The following is a 20,735-nucleotide window of genomic DNA, read 5'->3' on the forward strand; positions in this document are numbered from 1 at the left end:
ACACACTGTAAGTCATCATCTACCTTCCCTAATTACTGAAAGGCCAGATACTAGACTACTAGACATGGCTTTGGTGCTCCTAAACCCACTGAAATTTTTCAGTCTTGCTAATGCTAAGCCTGCTTGCCCTGTCTCATCTGTTCAGTCCCAGGCAGTGTCTTCAGAGGAGCCTGAATGATATTCAAAATTACCCCTCTGACAAGTGGGGGAAGGAGGGTTTATCTGCCAGTGATCATTCCCCGTAGGCAAGTGTAACCCCTATAAATATTAATCCCCTAGCCTCCCTGGATTTACTCATGCATGAATATGGGGAAATTTCCACATAATTACAGAATCTTAGGGCAGAAATTGAGACAAACAAATGCACCCAGAGCTTGAAAATAGGGTACAGAAGAGGTAAAGCCCTGCCTAGCAGATGCCTGGTACACAGGGTATTCGTACAGTGTTTGCATCTAGGAAAATACAGCCAGAGTCCCATGTGCTTCTCATCCCTACCACTTCGACCACAACTGGTCTCTACATTGGTTTGTCTCAGGTCAGCTGGGTGGGAGCCTTTGTGGCAAACTTTTCAAACTCTGAGAGAGTAGAAAAGAACTCTTCCTCTGATTTTCCACAATGTGGGTGGAATACTCTCTAGGGGCACCAGAAAGGTCTGCTCTGACAAAGTGAAAAATAAAAATTTCCCCACTCTGACTTATTTTAAGCTGATTTGGAAAGCATGAAATGTTTCTGACTCAATAGAGGCAAAAATATGGAAACAGAGAGAGTCACATGGGTCTTTTTCAATAACATCGAAAACCCCAGGAGGGAAATCCTAAGTAAACTAAGCCTTCAGGGCACCAAAAATAATGTGGCTCAGGTGCGGCAGATGAGCAGCTCCACTGAGTCCACTCCATCTCATCTGTGCTCCTCACACCCCTCCCCAACCATCCCCTCCACACTGCAGCTTTCCTCTCTCCTCTGACTCGTTCCTAATTCAGTCTCTACTGCATTCGCCCATCCTATTCTCTCTCCTCTGTCCCCGTCATAAATTCTCTCCTTTCTCTTTGCAAAGACAGCTTTTCATGTACTCCATAAACCCTCCAGACTGATTTTAAATCTTCTAGACTCAGAAACTCTGCTAGCAGCATCTACACCATCCAGAGAGCAAGTGCCCAGATTCCAACGTGACACTGTTTAGTAATTCTCATGTGCTGGGCATTGTCCTGATGCCTGGACCTCTGTTACTTTATTCAATCATCAAAGCAACCCTTCAAAGTATTACTGAAGCATTATTGAGCACTAGGATATTAAGAGTCCAGGAGATCAAATAACCCATATCATACATTTAGAAAATAACATTGTTTTGACCCAAAATTCTCCTTTCCCTAGTCTAGAGTTCTATGTGATATATTACACTATCTGTATTTTATGTATAAGCAAATAAACACACCCATATACCAGACTAAGCAAAACACTTTGCACCTCTGAATATAAAGCATATCCAGTTACTTATGAAATAAGGTTCATCTTGTCTGTAACTAGGTTATTTCACCTTTTCTTAAGTTTTTTGCACGAAGCAGTTTGCACTTTTAAGAAGGAAGTTTGGGCTGCAGGGGAAAATGAATAACGCCAGGTAAGTTTAATGGCTTGAGAAAAGACAAGAAGGCAAGAAAACGAGGTAAGAATACTCTAACTCAGAAGTAACTACAGATTCATTCTGTAGCATGGCTGATGGAGGCAGCCTGGAAAACCGCTGGCAGGAAGAATCCAAAGTGATGCGGTAATTCTATTTAAATCTGACAAGTGGCTTATTAACTTGCTTTTGTACAAAAACACGCAAAGATTATTCTGGCATGAAGCTGAGAATTTAGGGTCTTACAAAGCACAGAGAAAGACAGGTATTTAAGTCTCTGGAAAGGGAAAGAAAAAACATTACTGGAAACATTCAGTGGTCCTCAAAATCTCTGTGGCTCAGGTTTGTAGTCATTTTCCACCTTTCTGAGGACAAAACAAGGTTCTTAAAACTCCCAGTGGCCAGAAAAATTGGGGCTGGGGTACAAAGGAATCAAAATGAATGTAATAAATTCCCAATGAAGAGCTTTGTGCTCGTTAAAACAAGACAATAATGGCAGAACCAAAAAAAACTATCAATAATGTTCTTAAATAAGTCAGGTACATATTGTTTTTGTTGCTTTCCATATACTTATTCTTGGTGTTAGGAAGTTATCAGAAATTCCACCTCCTGCTATTGCAGAGATTTGAACATTTCACTCCATGTTCTATATAATAGGGGGCTGAAAAAGGGTTCCCTCATCAAAATGTAAGAACACAGTTTAATTTGTGATGACATTCTACATTCTTAAATATACTAAATTTTATTTGAGTTATTCTGTTCAATTGACCTATCTTCTTTTTAGTGACTGGATCATATTATTTTACTTATCATAGCTTTTTAATATCTACTAATATCTGATAGTTCAAGACCTCATCTTTTCTCTTTTTGGCTATTCTCACTTGCTTGGTCTCTAGGAAAATTTTAGTTAAAATCTTATCAATTTCTAAAAAGTAATTTCCCTTCTGAGTCTATACTGAGATGATCACTGACAAAAGAATACTTCATTGTTTAACTACTTTATTTAATGAAAGTATTACCATCCTTACAATGGCTCGTGTTCTCATTCAGGTATGTGACAAATCCTTTCTGCATAGTATATCTGTTGCATTTACTTACCCTACATCTCTTCCTCCCTCCATCTACCAGCTCCTCCTGCTTTACTTTGGGACCATCCTCTGCCTCATTCTATGTGAGTGCAAGGGACTTTCCACCATGATACCCATAGCCCTAGCCTCAGTAACTAGTAGATATGGTATATGACCCAACCTTGGATAATCCAGTTCTTCCCTGGCATTTTTCATGCTAAAAGCAAAGGGAGGTGCCTTACTTTCTGTTTAGGTTATTAGCGCTAGCAGCCATGTTTCAATACACATAGAAGCCTGAAAAAAGCTGTAAGCAGAAAAAAAGAGAAAAATGTCCCAAAGAGCAGTTACATCCACCATTCTAATCCCTCTTAACCCTAAATCTATCAAGCTTCTACTGATTTATCAGGTTTCCACCAATCTTTCTATAAGTCTATAAAACACTACAGTATGCCTTCAGCAAATCCCTTTTTGAGTTTAGAATAGTTTGTATTCAGGTCCTACCAGCTGCCACATAGAAGTCTTCCCAAATAGGCAAAACTTTTGTTTCCCTTCTGTTAAGGTTTTGTTTGGGGATTTTTTGTTTGCTTTTTGGTCCTGAAAATTTTTGTAATTGTTTCCCTTGACATTTCATGTTCGCCTGCTCTTATAAATAGAGTACATCTTTAGGTGATGTTTTCTAGATTTTATTGCCAGAATATGTAGTAGCTATTCCTGTAGTGTATTTACTTAGTCTGTCTGCTTCCTAAACTTTTATTCTTTTTAAGAATTTCTCCATGATTTTTATTTGTTTTTCTAACCAAAGATATCATGTATAATTTTTTCTCTTTCTGTCTTCTAACAGCTTTTGATTTCTGTTCCTCTCTTACTGCATGTGCTAAAGCTTCAGGAGAAATAAGCTCTGCTGGTGATAACAATCAATGTTATCATTTTGTTGGCTTTACTTTATCTTCTATTTATGAGATGTCTGTGAAATTTTCTGTTGCATGCTTACAGATTTCCCCACTACAAGCTAATTTGAGTGATTACTCCAAGAAGTAAAACAATTCAAGATAACGACTTTACCGTCTACAAGATGATCATGTGGTATGTGTGTTCCTTTTCTTTTTTTTTTTTTTTCTTTCTTCCTCTCATTTTGGATTTATCAATGTAAAGTTTTTTGTTTTGATAGCAAAATGAGAAAATGTTTTTTCAGATAGCATCAAATTTCCTCTAAAAACTTTTTGGGAAAATAATAAGACAGGGAATTTGGAGGGGGACCTAAAAGCATAGACTAAAAAAGACAACATTAAAAAGGTTAAACTTTTCTGCATATAAAATAAAAAGAATTTACAGGTGGGCAAGAGCAAAAGAGAGGGGAAAAGCAAAGAAAGAAGAGAGCTCAAAATGCCAATAAGCTAGAAACATAATGGACCCTATAGTTTGAATGCTTTTGCTCTTTCCAAAATTCACATTGAAATTAGTCCCCAACCCAACAATATTAGAACTTAGCAGGTGACTGATTCATGAGAGCTAGCATTATAAATGGGATTAGGTGCCTTGTGAAAGAACTTGACTGAGGGATCTCGTACCACTTTTACTCCTTCTATCCCTCCATCACATTAGGCCACAATTTCCATGTGAGGAGACTGGACTCTCACCAGATACAGAATCCACTAGCACCTTGATCTTGGATTTCCAGCCTCCAGAACTGTGAGAAGTAAATTTCTACTCTTTGGAAGTTACCGAGTCTCAGGTAGTTTGTTATGCCAACACAAATAGACTAAGACACTTGAGTCCAAAAAGTGATGAATTTTCAAAGACCACTTAAGCCTGATATTCATGCTGAATTTCAATTCTATATGGAATCATAACATAACCAGATCTCCAGAACTATAGAAGCCTCACACACTTCCTGCCTGAGGAAAGTGATATTGGACAGAAGACTTAGAAATTATGAAAACTGAACTGTTTTATCTTTCGTTTGTTTTCCGGGGAAAAGTAAATTAACATTTGCAAAACAAAAACTGTAGGAAAATCCAAGAGATTCAGAAAACAATAACCAGAAATAATGAGAATAAATTCCTTTAAAAAATTCACAATAATCTTCAAGATTAAAAGTGAATGTGAAATGGAAGTTTGAGACAATCTTACAAAGAACTTAAAGGAAAAAAATCTATATCTGTATCATACATTTTAAAAGTTCTTAATAATAAAGCCAGCCTGTATTACTCAAGTCCTATTTGGTTAAACTGTATTAATATTTTAATATACTTAAGGGTTTGCATGCTTAGAATTTGACTGAAATCTTCATGCAATTATATTCATAAAGGAGACTACTAGCTTTTAGTTTCTTCATAGTATTCATAAATACTATGATAAAGACTGGGTAAAAGTATAGTATTCCCATAATATTGAGAATACTATATTCCCCAATAGTTTTTTATAATTTATTTTAAAAATAAAAGAATGAAAACATATTGACAGAAATCCATTTACAAAATAGCATAAGAACAATACAAGCAATATAGAGTTACAGACAAAGTGATAGGAAATTAAAAATGGTTGTTGTATTACATATTGAGATCTTCAAAGTGGTTTCTCAGGAAAACAAATATAGATATGTAAGGCTGATCAAATAATTAATTATTAACTGTTCCTTTCAATAAAGTGATAGAAGTCAGTAGTAAAACTATGTTAGCTATCCTGTATATACATATATATATATAATTTCCCCTTCTTTCTTTTCTCTTTGTCCTCATCCCAGTTGCTCTTTTCTTCTGAGCAGTGTCCTTTCATTTCACAATGTCTATCATACCTCCTAATTTTTATTCACTCTTTCAGATTCGTACACTAGTGAGACAATATGTTGCTTACACATGCAGGTCTGATTTATTTCACTTATGAGTATGGTCTCTAGTTGTGACCATTTCCTGTAAAAGCCTCGAGTTTATCTTTCTTTATAGCTGAGTAATATTCCATTATATAAAAATACCACAATTTTTTATCCCTTCCTCAGTGGATGGACATTTGGGTTGCTTCCACGATTTAGCAATTACAAATTGCACTGTTATAAACATAGGTGCACATATATCACTGTGATATGGTGTTTTCAGATCTTCTGGGAAAATACCCAAAAGGTATTCCCCAATATTTGAATGAAATTGCCAAAAAACCTGTTGTGATTCAAAGTCCTTTTTCAGCAAAGTAATTATTTCACTATTTTTCAGTCATCTTTTTTCATCAGTACATTCCATTTATCTATGTCTTATGAAGTCAGTATTTTGCTTCAGAAATTGCACTTTTACAGAATAAAATGGTTAGCATAAATTTCCATGCATTTTTCTGTTTTAAGCTTCATCTCTATATTAATAATTTGCAGTATTTATTTACTCAATCACTTATGCATTGTCATCTCTGGCTACTTTCTAGAGTTGTCCTGTGCAACATGGTAGCCATTAGTCACATGTGGCATTTAGATATAAGATTATTAAAAATGAATAAAATTAAAAGTTTGTTCCCTTATTCAAACACCTTTCAATGCTCAATAATCATGCGTGACCAGTAGCTACTGAACTGCACAATACCAAGATACATTCTTTCACCACAGCAAGTTTTAACAAAGAGTAGTTGTTCCACAAGTTTCTTGATTTCGTTGCCTTTTCAAGGACAGAGTTCTGCAATTCATAAATTCAGCTATTTTTCTCATCTCTAATTTGATTTTGCTTTTAGATTTGGAATTTTCATTTCACTACTTTCAACAAATTGTTTTTGCTCTTTCCCCTTAATTAATTTATTTTTTATACCAGAGAACTTGTGTGGATGGTTTTGGCTGCATGCCATTAGTTTGACATATCAACTTCTCACTGACTCTTCCTTCTAAGAACAATGCCATGGTAACTTGCATATCTGGTTTGAGAGAAGTTGCCTAGTTTTGAAAAATGTTTCAAGTAGTTTTTTTTCTTTTTGGTTGTCATCACTTAGTGTTTTCTTCTTTATTTTTTTATTTTGTAGGTAGGTTAAGAATGTGGCTCCATATAAATGGTCACATAATATGTAATATTATACAACCATAGTGTGGTAGCATTAGAACAACATAATACGAGATTATATTCTACTTACTCTAATCTTTTTAATGAAAAACTGAAACAAAATTTCATAATAAAATAAGACACTAACAATAGTTAGTACATTGTGTCTTGTTATCTTCAAAGTAGCTATCCAGAGAATAAGGAATTGACAAAGAAAATTCTCTTACAAAGAAGAAACAGGTACTAGCGCAAAATTTCTTGAACCAACTTAATCTATGCTCCATGTTCCACCTCGTGGTAATTTTTGTAACTATTTCATAAGCACTTAATTTAAACAAAAGGACAATGAATACATAAAAGTGTCAGGTGTAGGGCTATTACATTGTCATTGTAGACTACATCCTTTATTAATAGAAAATTACTCACTTTGCTCTTTATGCCTTGAATTCTGTTCTTATAAAGTTTACGCTTCCAGAGCTATGTCACTTTCTCTTTGTTCTTCCCTAAAACACAGATGGCTATAATTTTTAGTATAAATTTTGTTTCTTGAAACAATATATAGGTCTACATGTTTTAAAGCAGACTGGGAAATTACAGTATCTATAAATTTAAAATGACATTCACTTAGTCTGTTTATCTTATCTTTTAAATAATATCAGTAGCTCAATAATATCCCCTTACTATTATCGGTGTGAGATAATGAAATTACCTTTCCTATCTCTCTCTTTTCCTCTATTTCCTTTCATTAATATTACATGAATATTTAGATTTCATTAATAAATTGTTATTTTAATTTTAAGACACTTCATTGTTAAGAATTGTGTTTCACACTATATTTTGTTTTCTAATTCTATGTTCAATAAATATTTGGACTTAATGATGTATTTTCCTGGTTTTAGTGCCCTATGATTCTTTAACATAGTATTTTAAAATCTAGAGCAATAATGTCCAATAGAACACATCCAAGCTTTTTGTATAATTTTAAATCTTCTAGCAGTTACATTTCTTAAAGATAAACAAAATTTAGTTTCCGTAATCTAGCTTGTATAAGCTAATAAATGAAAAATATTGTCCTGTTAATACATAATCAATATTTAATATTACTGATACTTTTATATTCTTTTTTAAGTATACTATGTATTTTACACTTACCTCGCAATTAAGACTAGCCACATTTCAAGTGCTTATTACCTACAAAGTACAGAACAGCAAGGTCTACAGAATTAATTTTGATTTGTGTTTTTTTATTTACTGAAGTACATTCTTGAATAATTCTTCCCAAAAATAACATTGGCTAATGAGATAAACATGAACAACATAGGTACAGATTTACTGAATTTCCATTAAACTCTAAAAATTTTCAGTTGTCATTTTCTGTTTACATATTGTAGAAACAAATTAGGAACTGAATCTGGTGAGTTTTTTTCTTTGTGTGTGTGTGTGTGTGTATGTGTGTGTGTGTTTGCATGCATGCACACGTGTGTTTGTGGCCTTTTGTACTAAACTACACTCCCAGCCGTAAGTTCCCAGATTGGGCTTGAACTTGTGATCCTCCTGCCTCAGCCTCCTGCCTCATCTCTGAGTGCTGGGATTACAGGCACAGGTGGGCCACTGAGAACTGGCTGGACTTGTCGGGGGGTTGTCTTTTATTTTATAAGCAAACAATTTTTTATCTTTGTAATCAAAAAATGTTCCTAGTATGTATGTAACTACAGGTCATTTTTACTGAATTGTAAATTTTATTTTCCTGAACACACAGATCTTTTTCAAATTGTAAACTAAGGCTTTATTTTATTCTCTCTTTATTTTATTCTCTTTATTTTATTCTCTGTTAAAGACAGGAAAGCTGCCTTTAACTTTATATTCCTTTCCTGCTTCTGTTCCAGTTGCAAGGCTTTAATCAAGCCTCGATTTATTTATATTAGTTCTTCTCTGATCTCCTATTCTCTTCCTTCATCAGTTTAAATTCATCATTTTCATTCTATACTCTAGGACAGTGTCTTCAAATTTGTCTTCCATTCAGTGACCAGAATATTTTCAATATCATTTCTATATTTCAGTGTGCATTTCATTTATGTTGCCTATTTGCTTTGTTTGCACTTCTAATTCAAAATCACCTGTCTCCCTTCCTATGTGCTTCTGCTCCCAGCTAATAGTGCCTGACTGTGTCATTATGCTTCTTAGGGTGAATGCAAAATAGTATTTACATTTTTCCCTTTGGGCTTCTATATTAAATCATTTTTAGAAATCTACCTTTCCCCTACATCTACAGGATGGAATTTCATTTCCCCTATTCTTCATATTTTGTTTAGTATTCATCCTAGATTTATCCCATTTAATCATTCTGGAGTGCAAAAACAATCATATACAGATTATTGTTTTTCACAAAGTGTGTAGTTTACTATAGACTTCACTTTCTGATGGAGACCACTACGAAGCAGACCTCAGCAGGACTTAATCAATTGGCTTTTCATGTTCACTTGTGAATGTATCCAAGGCCTAGGCTCCTTATCTGGAAATGGCGGGCTCATAGTAAGTGAACCTCTGTGAGTTACTAATCCCTACTAAAACCTGTAGTGATGGATGAAGTTAGAAAGCCTCAAAGGATAAGACAAGACCATAGCCAAGGACACCTGGATCAGATCTCAACTAGATAAAAACTATAGCCTCCGGCATCTCATTCTTCACTGGATTAACTCAATACCTTACTTAGAGAAGTGCTTGAGTAGTTCTGCCCTTCTTGAGTACTCCTCTCCCTTCTTCTGATAACCAAATAAATATGGGTGACCCAGAGAAGGTCTTGCTCTTAGCCCTGAGAGAATTAAGAATTATGTGAGAGGGTTTGATCCTCCTGGAGCCCTGAAATCATTCCATTTGCCTCTTTTTATTTAGCCTTCTCCATACACTCATTCAGGACATTGCGGACCTGATCAGCTCACAACAATTCAGGGATATTATTAACCCCATAACTTACTGTCTACTTTAATGCCAAATAAAATCATCAGAAATGATAAGGAATAAAATTAACATTGGTATTTAGACAACTAGTTATCCCAGTAAACAATGCATAACACAGGCCCAAAGAGTCAGCAACAATGGTGCCCAACCTACATAAAAGCAAAGCCTTGCATCTGTCCTTACCTGATGAATGTGCACAACTCTCACATAATTTTCAAAGTTTATGTAGAAACCCATGTGGTGCACTGGATCACTATACAAAGGTCTTGATTATTCTCTGCCATGCATAGAAAGAATGAGTCTGTTCAGCAGAGTAATGATGTAGATAGACAAGGTTAAAAACTTTAACAGCACTCATTTAGTATACTAATTAAAACAGTAGCTTATTTATTAAGAGTGAAGCCTACTTGACAAACACCTTGTTAACCGTTAGTGTAAAATGAATAGTTAAGTGTTAGAAGCTAAATTTTAAAGTTTTCTATAATTTAGGCTTTCACTAATTCAGACCCTGCATTTCCAGTAATTACTGAAGATGTTTCAAGGCATAACCACCTTCTAGTACGTGAAAGTCTGCAAAGTATGCAGCTATCCAAATCTTACCATCTGCTGGATGATTCATTTGTAAATCTGCCTAGTACTCTTTTGCAAAGTTCCAAAGCTGATTTTTAACCTCATTATAAAAACGTGGTGGGGATGAACTCAGTGACATAATACCTATGAAGGGCTCTGAGCACTTGGAAAAACGTGCTGTTATTCCCAGACATGTTTAAATGGGATGTGCACTATGATTAAAAAAAAAGAAAAGTGTTTGAAAGTAATTGCTTGAGGATCTGCAAATTGTTACAGTAGCTCCAAAAACCACAGACTTGGGGTAATAATATTGATCACAAAGACTTTGCTGAACTTTTGACCCCAGCTATCAAATGTTGCAATAAAAATAAAGACAATGGACCATCTGTTGGCACCCAACTCTTTTAGGGAAAGAACTGAAACTTACTCATTTTTATACCTCTGTACCCTAATATCGTTTAGAAGTTAACTTTTCTATCTGTGTCTATCTGTGGTCACTTGCTTGTGCAGAAGATGAAATCTAGACCCATGTCTCTCACCATTCATTAAACTAAAATAAAAATGGATCTGATCTAAATGTTAAAACAGAAACACTTATTGTGCTGGAAGGTAAAATAGGTAAAATTCCTGAAGACATAGGTGCAGGCAAGGATTTTCTGAACAGAAGCTCAAATGCACAGGAAATAGCATGAAGAATCAACAAAATAGGATTATATCCAGTTAAAAAGAACAACGGGAACAACGGGACTTCCAGACGGCAATCTGCCCTTTCATCCTCTGCCTCGGACCTCTGCTCTCACCTGAGCTCAGTATGGACCCCAACTGCTCCTGCACCACTGGTGGCTCCTGCACCTGCACTGGCTCCTGCACATGCAAAGCATACAAATGCACCTCCTGCAAGAAGAGCTGCTGCTCCTGCTGCCCCGTAGGCTGTGCCAAGTGTGCCCACGGATGCATCTGCAAAGGGGCTTCGGACAGGTGCAGCTGCTGTGCCTGATGCAGGGAGACCCTGATCCCACGTGTACATACAGTGGCTGTGTAAAAACCTGCACTTTTTTCATATACCCTGACCCATGCTATATCTTTTTCTATGAAATTTGTGAATGAAAATAAACACATCCAGACTCTTAAAAAAAAAATAAAAGATCTGATCAGCAAAGGAAACAACCAACAGAGCAAAGAGACAGCCTAGAGAATGGAAAAAAAAATTTGCTAGTCATGCTGTGGATGAAGTACTGATATCTAGAATATATAAAGAACTCAACAATATTAGACCCTCCAAATAAAAGACTTAATAAAAATGAGCAACTGCAATGAATCCACACTCTTCAGAAGAAGTACAAATTACCAATAAATACATGAAGAAACATTCAACATCTCTGGCCATTAAAAATACTGAGATTCTGAGATTCCATCTCACTGGAGAAAGAATGGCTATCATCAAGAAATCAAAATATAACAAATGCTGGCAAGGCTGTGGGAAAACAGGAAACCCTTTGTACTCTGTTGATGAAAATGTAAACTAGTGCAACAACTAATGGAAATCAGTATGGACATTCCTCAAAAAATTAAAAATAAAAGTTCCATTCAACCAGTTATTCCTCTTCTAGGTATCTTCCTGAAAGAGCTAAAGACATCACACTAAAGTGCTGCATGCATACCTATACCTGCTGCAACACAACGCATAATAGCTAAATCTTGGAATCAAGCAATGTGTCCATCAACAGAACAAAGGATAAAGAATATGTGGTATTTATACACAATGGAGTTCACTTTGCCATAAAGAAGGATACACTTGAATCCTGTGAATGAAAATGGATGCATCTTGAGTCCATAATGTTAAGTGAAATAAATCAGATACACAAGCTGAAATATCACGATTTCTTACATGAGAAGCCCCAAATATGAATATAGCAAAATAAAAGATATATTAGGAAGCAGGGAGGTAGATCTTTTGCAGAAAGAAAGGGGAGCAAGAGATGGAGGGAGGGGAGAAGGAGGAGAGGAAAAAAGAATGAAAAAGGAATTAAGATGTGTTACATATATACACCAACTCCCCATAAGGAATACAGCCATTATGTACCACAAACATGTGCTAATAAAAAGAAATAGAGTGGGCCTGCTGTCAACAAATTCTTAATTTTCCTTCATCTTATAATGTCTTGATTTCTCCTTAATTCCTGAAAGATATTTTGCTGATTATAGGATTCTAGGCTGATAGTTATTTTCCTTTAGCACTTGAAAAATACTGTGCTTCCCACGGCTTCTGATGAGAAAATTGCCATAATTCAAATGGTATTCCCCTTAAAAGTCAGTTGTCTCTTTTCTCTGCTTTCAGGGTTTCTTTTGAGTTTTTAAAAGTTTAATTATGATCATTGTGAGATATGAGAGAAAAATATGGTAAATGTGTAAATTTTTAAAACATTTATTACAATAAAAGACTCATTGCCTTTAATTACCCTCAAAATACTTTCCATTGTTTTGAGCCTACATATTTCATCCTTCAGGCCACTTTCTGAAGCAGTCCTAGGTTTCCTCTCTTGTGAGTATCTCCAGTTGCGCTGTTATGGCTGTCTGGATGTGCTGAATCAATTCAAAATATTTATTTTTCATGGTCATTGGGATTGGGATGAAGACCCAGAAGCCACACATTCCAGATCTGGTGGAAAATGGTGGAGGAGGACAAACCATAGCGTTTTATGAGCCTGACTTTCCAGCAGTAGCATTCACTGAAGTTTTGATCACACCTTATAAAGACACTCATCAAAGAGAACTTCCAGAACTGTTTCACAAAGTGGCAAGAACGACAGGTAAGTGTGTTCAAAGTGAGGGGGAGTAATCCCAATGTATCTTTTACTGCAGTAAATTTTAAATTAATCATTCACCATATATTTGGATCACACCACCTATTTTCCACCTTATATATACTCGCTTCATCTAGAAAATCAGAGAATGAAATGCTTCCCCTTATCTTAAAAACAAACTAGCCCTCCAAAGAAGATATATAAATGGCCAATAATTATATAAAAAGATGTCAAACATCATTAGTCACTAGGGAAATGCAAATCAAATCTCAATGTTATATGATTCACACATGCTATATTTCAAAATTTTAAAAACAACCACACTAAATATAGGAGAGGGATTTGGAGAAATTAGAACTCTCATATACTGCTGGTGGAAATGTAAAACGATGCAACAGCTTTGGAGACAGCCTGGTAGTTCCCTGCAATGTTGAACTTTATGACCCAACATTCCTACTCTTAGATATGTACATCCAAGACACATGAAAACATACACCCACAGGCTCATAGGCACATTATTTACAATAGCCCAAAGAGATGAAAATAAAAGGGAATGGTCTTCTTACATATACTACAACATGGGTAAACATTAAAAATACTGTACTAAATCAAAAAAGCCAGTCACCGCAGAGCACATATTGTAGTAATTCATTTACATAAAATGGCCAGAATAGGTAAATCTATCGAAACAAAAAGTACATTGTGGTAGTTTCTGAGGGGCAGAGAGTGTGGTCTAAGAATGGAGAATAACTTCTTTTGGCACAGGATTTTTTGGAGTGACAAGAAGTTTCTAAAATTAGATTACGGTAACGACTGCGCAACTCTATGAATATACTAAAGACTATAGAATTTTGTACTTTAAATGGGTACTTTACGATGTATGAACTATACCTTAATAAAGCTCTCTTTAAAATACATAGTAGGAATCAACCTAGTATTCTTTCTAATTTTAGTATGAATGACATAGGTAATTTTCTTTTTGGCCTTCATTCCAGATTCAATTGTCTTCTTCCTGAGGTAGCAGGTCTTTCAGCAAGGATATGATGTGGAAAAATTCTCACAGAATAAGTTTGCTTAAAAAGTGTCTTTACTTTTCACTCACTTTCTTTTTTTTGTTAGTACTGGGAATTGAGCCCAAGCCACACTGAATTATTTCACCTTTTTTAGTTTTTAATTTTGAGACAAGATGCCCAGGCTGAGCCTGAATTTGTTATCTTTCTGCCTCAGTCTCCCAAGCACTAGAATAACGACTGTATGCCGCTATGCCTGGCTTTTTCCCTCATTCTTAAATTATCTGGGTATAGAATTCCAGGCAGACAGTACTTTTTCCTCAAAAATACTCAAATATTATTCAGTTTTAGTTCTAGCCTCTAAATATACCATTGAGAAGTCTGCAATCAGCCTAATAATTAATTCCTGGCAGATGTATCATTTAGGATCAGATCTGCCTGAGTAACAGACTCAGAATTCCAAGATAGAGGTTTGCGTCTCTGTTATACAAAAATCTGGATGCGGCCATTTCAGAACTGATTTAGCAGCTCTGTTCCACAAAATCTTTGGTACTGCTCTATCAACCTTTGAGTATGGGAATTATCCTTATGGTCCAAGATGGTAGCTAGAGCACTAGGTATCACATTTGTGTTTCAGACAGCAGGACAGAAAAAGGATAAAGACAAAAAGGCATTATAGGTGCCCAAAAGCCTCAAGCAAATTTCCACTGTTTCCCATGAGAGCTCTGGTTACATTATATTCCCAAGAACGTAGTTACATGATTACCCCAGCTTCAAATAAGCCTAGGAAATTCACTCTGTTTTGGGGTGTGCATACATAAGCCTAGATAAAAGTTAGGGATCTTTCAAAATGGAAGAGCTAAACCTGCAGTCCCAGACACCAGTCTTAACCTACTTTTGTTCCCCCATTGTCTATAGGGTTGTCTCCTTGTCTGTGACCTTCATTATGTGTCTAGCAAGGGATTAATTTTCATTGTCCCATCTGAAACAAATTAAGACTCTTCAATCTGGAGATTCACATATTACTAAACAATTCTGGAAAATTGTCTGCCATTAGATCATCTGTTATTACTTTTTCCATGTACTCTCTGGTCTTTTATTCTAGAATTCATATTTGATATATGTAATGTTTTCATCCTATCTTCCCTACTGCTTAACTATCTTTTCACGTTCACCATTTCTCAGTGCTGCACTCTGGATAATCTCCTCAAGAATGTCTTTCTTCTGGCTCATTATTTCTTTCACTGGTTGTATCCAGCACACCGGGATAAACTATGTCTGTGTTTCGTTTGGCCGAGTTTTTAAATGCTACCTTTTACATGTCTTGACATTCTCTTAAAATTTTTCCCTTTTAAAAATGTCTATGGTTTCAATTCTTTTTATATCTTTAGCTCCTGTTTAAACAGACCTAGGTTATGTTTTCTTTGCTTAGTCACTGTCTCCGGTTCTTGGGGTTCTGATCCTCTGTTTGTGCTCACTCACGCCCCCTGTGGTGGACAGATCACGAACTGCACTTTGGAAAGGCTGAGGCGGAACTCCACAGGATCTCCCATCCCTCACAGCATGGGGATGGGTCTAAGAACAAGTATCCCAACAGGCAGCCGGTGGAAGTTACATCACCTTGACAATCTAACTTTCGCAGTCACATCATATCGCTTCTGCTACAGTTATAGGCCATCAGATTCCAGGGAAAGGATACAGGCTTCGGATCTCAGTAGGAGGTTTGTGAGCATCACACTGTAGAAGGAGCATGTGGGATGGGAGCTATAGATACAAATATTTTTAGAAAACAAAATCTGCTGTATGTTTTAAGAGTCTGAATACAAGCAAAGTCTCACATGCAATTCCCCATACTGCACAGCCCACGGTTTTATCCTTTTCCCATATAGACATGAAAACGTGACACTAGATACCATGAATTCAGTAGCACCACCCCCAAGCTACACAGATGCAGAATCTGTGGGTGTGAGTACCTCTCACAGTACTAATAGTAAGTCCTTCATTCCTGGCACCTCTGTATTCCTTTACGGTAAATCTAAGTATACACTGAAAAGTGTTTTTAAATATTTCATTCAACACGCTTATCAAAAATGGGAGAGTTTCCAGGTTAACCTATTCTATCTCTTACTGGAATCCAAGACTTCATCCTGACTGTATTCAAAAGCATGTGCATTGAAAGGACAGAGCAGGAAGTACATGGAGCATAATAATTAAGCCATGTCTCCCTTGCTGTCCTGGGGGTCGTATTACACACAAAAACTTCCTGATCAGATTTTTAAACTACATAAGCTTACACGCATGTAGCATCAAGCAAGTATTTATTGTGATGTTTACAGGGGGTACCAGAATTCCAATTAAGGGAGAAGACACTGGTCTGTGTTTACGCAGTAAATAAATAAACAACTGGAAAGGAGTAGGAGGTGAGATGCTAAGGACAAGGGGGTCGGCAGACACCGTAGGAATAAAGAGATGGTCAAAAGCTGCTTTGCATGAGAAACTTGAGGAGCGGCATTTGATTCCTAAGAAGTGGCTGGAGACCCATTCAATTGATACCCCTCTTGTCTCCCAGGAGCTATTTCTATTCCACACTCCCCATTCCTATTCTCCAATAAATTTTCCTACTGAAGAAAGAGAGAGAGAGAGAGAGAGAGAGAGAGAGAGAGAGAGAGAGAGAGAATAAAAGGTAAAAGAATGGGCAAGGATAGGGAGAGACAAGAATCAGACTTCTGGGACCCACTGCAAGAGTTTCTGATTCAGCAGGTTTGAAACGGGGCTCAAGAACCTGCATTTCTAACAAGCTCTCAGGGGTCCCACAATGAGGACTACTGAGCTAAACTGTCACCACCAACCCACTCACAGATAGAAATTTTAGAGCTCCCATTGTCAGTATATCTCTTTGCTGGGTTAAGTGGGAAACAGAGAGGCTTAATCCATTAATGTTACTGAGTTGGGACCTGGAACTCTAGGCAAGAATGGAAGGTTCTAGGAAGATTTAGGGTTGTTAAAGAAAAACCATGAAATCTCCAAGTCCTTTTTGTGCCCTTTTCCATTTTTTAAACTTCATTGAGCTATACTTGACATTCAATAAATGCATTTGTGTGTATGTGCATATGTGTGTGTGTGTGTGTGTGTGTGTGTCTGTGTGTGAGAGAGAGAGAGAGAGAGAGAGAGAGAGAGAGAGAGATGGGGGGAGATACCAGGGACTGAATCCAAGGCCTTCACACTGAGCTACATTCCCAGCCCATTTCTTTTTTAATTTCTATTTTGGGACAGGGTTGCTAAATTGCTAAATTGGCCAGACTGGGTTTAAATTTCAAATCCTCCTGCCTCAGCCTTCCAGGGTTCTGGGGTTACAGACAACCACTACCACACCTGGCTAATTTGCACATATTTAATGCCCTCATGTTTTATATTTGTTCAGCTTTTGTGTTAAAATGATTTTACATGAGATTCACCCTCTTAACATATTTTAAGTTGCACAGTACTGTACTCTAAGCTGCAGGCATAATGGTGTTGTACAGCTCTCCGGAACTTACTCATTTTGCATACCTGAAACTTTACATGCATTGGACAGTCTCTCACTTTCTCCTCTGCCCAGCTCCTGGCAGTCATCACTCTGTTCTCTGCCTCTATGAGCAAATCTGCCTTAGCCTGCCATAACACCATGAGCTCACCAATCTCATCTGTCCTGAGCACTCTACATGGCTGTCTCTCCCCAAACATTCCCCTAAAGCAGCACTGAAAATCAGGCACTACCACAGCCCACCACTCACAGCACCTCTCAGGCCTTCTACCCCTTCATTTCATCTTTTCCTTGTTCTCACTGTCCTGACTCCTTGATCCACTCATCCCAACGCAAGCTCCCTACATTCACTACAGCCTCCCACCTAGTGGTGAAATCAGTGTAGAGAAGCTCTGTGACCCTAAGCACCCGCTGCAACATGATTTGGTATTTTCCCTGAGGGCCCCACATGGGTATCAGCTTCTACTCCAAGCAGAAGCTGGTATCAGCAGCACTTGTCCCTCCTGCACACCCCTGCAAGAAAGGGGCTCATGCACCCAGCAGGAAAATGCTCAGCATTTCCCCTTGATCCACCATCCACTCACCCTACCTCCTCCACTCTCCAACAGGGGAACTGAATCCTAACAACCATGTTTTTACCCCCACAAGGAGAGATGTCAAGTTTGAAGGCTTTACTAATTCATCTTTTTTTCCTACTGCTTTTGATAACACTATCTTCTTTTCATTGATTGCTCATTTCAGGGGAGAAATTATTCTCCTCTCACTTAAGGAAGCAAACAAAATTCAGAATGGAGCTGTCCAGCTACACGTGCTTTGGGGCCACTGTCTCCCTCTGCAGTCTCTTCCAGTGCTCGGACCCCTTTAAGTAAGCTCTATCCAAAGCTGAATGCAGCCTCTTTCAGGTCTCCTGAAGTAGGGAAGACCACACACTATCTGGGCTTGTTCTGCCACACTGTGGCTGTGTCAGAACAATACACTTGGCCTTAACGTGAAAGGGAGACAGGGAAATGTAAAGAATAGCGAAGGAGGAAGTAAGCAGTAGATGGGAGGGCAAACACGAAAGGGAGGTGGAAAGACTGAGGACTTGGGGTAATGATGTGTAGCCTAACAACCACTCCTAAGTACTGAGCACTTACAGCATACAGGCTCTACGCATCATCTAATTAAACCCCGGGTACCTGGGCCACTGCCCACCTCAGCTGCTCGGCCTCACGCAGCACTGAAGGGATAATCTCTGTCCTATCACATAGCTGCTGGAGTCGGGTCCATCTGCAACCCATACCTGTTCTGAAAGGCCAGTGGCCATGTTTTTAAGTATTTTAACACTGATCTTTGTGTGTGATCACTCACAACTCTGAAAGTAAGTCCAGTATTATCCCAGACTTCAGGTGAGGAAAAAACTGCTAAGAGGAGTCACGTTACCTGCTCAAACTCAAAAAGAATTTGGGATTCTCTGATGTAGAACCCAAAAGCTAGGCCTGACACCTACATCTCTCTCCCACGAGCATTTGGGAGACTCCTGGGCACGATCTCCAGAGGGTTCTGGAGTCCAAGTGGCAGCGGGGCAGCACACAGCTACTTATCACATCAGCTTGAGGGAAAGCAGGGGGAACAGCTGCAAGCATGAGTGGGGTTAACCCTTCCTTCAACAGCATCTCCTCCTGCACAGTTGTTTAGCACACAGCTCAGCCCTTGGCCTCCAAGAAACAGCCATCCAATGGGAGACTGTCAGACATGTAAAGCAGGCATCTCCAGGGCAGAGGGCTCTGAAGCTTGGCCCTGGAAAATAGCCTCACCAGACCAGTGTGAGACCCACAGCTCCCAGTCAGCTAACTCCATCTCAGAAGTCCTGATGTCAGAGCCCATGGGGTTCCAGGAGGTCCTCTTCTGGCTGGCCCTGGGCTCAGCTGGGGAAGGGCAGCTCTTTACAGCAAAGTAATGATCCCCAGTTCCAGAAAGAGAACTGAATGCCAGCCACACATGAAAACCCTCCAAGCCCTCCCAGGGTGAGGGACCACTTCTTAGGCTGGCACAAAGACCCCGCTTCATTTTGTGCCAGGCTGCCTCTCTACCAGCATCCCCACAACATGAGGCTCTTTGTGCCCATGTGCTCCTCCACTTGGGATGTGTGCCCCGCCTCTTCTCACCTGAGTAATTCCCAACACCTATAACACTCGGAATGAGCATCCCCTACTCAGAGACACCTGATCTGACTCGCAGGCTTTGTTCTGCGCTGACCCCTCCACAATTAAGCTATAAGATCCCAAGTCCCCAAGACACAGAGATGCCAAACTTTAGTCCCTTAGGCCAGGAAGGAAGCTCATCTGCCTGCTGCAAAGGGAGGAGTCCCCACACACAGAGGCTTCGGGCCCGGGATGGCTAACCTGATGAGGGTTGCATTCTCAAACCACTTGGTGAAGCCAAGGTCCCCTGGTCTTCTATAGTATCTTTGAGTCAAAGTCACTCTTAACTCCTCTCTTCTGAACATTTTTATTCTCCTGTAGATTTTGAGAGGAAGAGAATAATCTATACCTTTGAATTTCACCCCTCGTTGCCTCCTCTTTCTTTCTTTCTACCTCTCCTCCTGAAAACACTTTGGTGTTATCTCTGTGCCCAAGGTTGTGACAGAGATGTTCTAATTGGGGTCAAGTTGGTCAAAAGCTGGAGCAAAGCTTGGCATAGTGATATATGCCTGTAATACCAGTTACCTAGGAGGCTGAGGCGGGAAAATTGCAAGTTTGCAGTGAATATAATGAAACTGTCTCAAAATAAAATTTTAAAAAGTCTTGGGATATAACTCAGGGGTAGTGCCCCTGCTTAGCATACAGGAGCACCTGGGCTTAATCTCTGGTGCCAAGAAGAAACAAAAAGCAAAAGTTAGAGCAAAAGCTAGAGCCGGCAATGATGAGGCCAAGTATAGGCCTCTGATAGGATAAGCATCTCACAAAGCTCTGTCCATGGTGTCCATCAGCACAGTCAGCTCCATCCCCTCGGTCCCTCACAGAGGGTCCAGTCATCCAGCAGAGACCCGTGCCTGCCACGCCCATCAGGCCCAGCTTATGCTGGGCAGTGCTCACTGGCTGGGCTTGGCATCTGTCTCGCTGGAGGCAAAAACTGGACAACAGTGCAGTATTTCATCTTCCAGCCACTGAAGGAAGCTTACGGTCCAAATCCTCCCATC

General features: G+C 38.5%; 1 protein-coding gene and 1 pseudogene across 1 annotated transcript in view; one reads left to right on the forward strand and one right to left on the reverse strand.

Moving 5' to 3' along the window:
• The window catches only part of Pde1c (phosphodiesterase 1C, calmodulin-dependent 70kDa), a gene marked incomplete in the record, with an annotated part of 467,041 nt that overhangs the window by 359,976 nt on the left and 86,330 nt on the right, over positions 1 to 20,735 (reverse strand).
• On the forward strand, positions 11,029 to 11,214 carry LOC102027622 (annotated as a pseudogene).

Source organism: Chinchilla lanigera, unplaced genomic scaffold (genome assembly GCF_000276665.1).
Source record: "Chinchilla lanigera isolate Chin_1 unplaced genomic scaffold, ChiLan1.0 scaffold00009, whole genome shotgun sequence".
Classification (NCBI taxonomy): Eukaryota; Metazoa; Chordata; class Mammalia; order Rodentia; family Chinchillidae; genus Chinchilla; species Chinchilla lanigera.